Source organism: Limulus polyphemus, unplaced genomic scaffold, assembly GCF_000517525.1.
Source record: "Limulus polyphemus unplaced genomic scaffold, Limulus_polyphemus-2.1.2 Scaffold4688, whole genome shotgun sequence".
Lineage (NCBI taxonomy): Eukaryota > Metazoa > Arthropoda > Merostomata > Xiphosura > Limulidae > Limulus > Limulus polyphemus.
The window spans coordinates 55331-56206 of record NW_013670298.1 but is presented as its reverse complement, the minus strand read 5'-3'; positions in this window follow the sequence as shown (position 1 = coordinate 56206).

Sequence of the window (876 nt, the reverse complement as noted above, 5' to 3'; positions counted from 1 at the left end):
TTTCAGCCGTGGGGGCGTTATAATGTGATGATGACTAGCTGTCTTCCCTCTAGTCTTACACTGCTAAATTAGGGACGGCTAGCGAAGATAGCCCTCGTGTAACTTTGCGTGAAATTCAAAACAAACCAAACCAAACTATAGGAATCGTTCGAGACACTTTGGTTAGTTTATAACAGAAGTGATGTAATGTTGGTGCTCTGTACTCCACAGTAGTGGTTCCAAGATTTTTGGTAATCACGGACCAGTAAAATTCGAAAAATATATTCGGGGATCGACATTCCAAATAAAATATCTGTTAAATACATAAGTAAAATAATACGACATTTACACAAAAAATTACCATTTATTTCGAAAAGAAAAAAGAAAAGGTAGACATATAGTAGACATAGAGATGAACATATAGTAGACATAGAGTAGAACATGTAGTAGACTATATAGTAGACATAGAGATGAACATATAGTAGACATAGAGTAGAACATGTAGTAGACTATATAGTAGACATAGAGTAGAACATATAGTAGACTATATAGTAGACATAGAGAAGAACATATAGTAGACTATATAGTAGACATAGAGAAGAACATGTAGTAGACTATATAGTAGACATAGAGTAGAACATATAGTAGACTATATAGTAGACAGAGTAGAACATATAGTAAACTATATAGTAGACATAGAGTAGAACAGGTAGTAGACTATATAGTAGACATAAAGTAGAACATGTAGTAGACTATATAGTAGACATAGAGTAGAACATATAGTAGACTATATAGTAGACATAGAGTAGAACATGTAGTAGACTATATAGTAGACATAGAGTAGAACATATAGTAGACTATATAGTAGACATAGAGTAGAACATGTAGTAGACTATA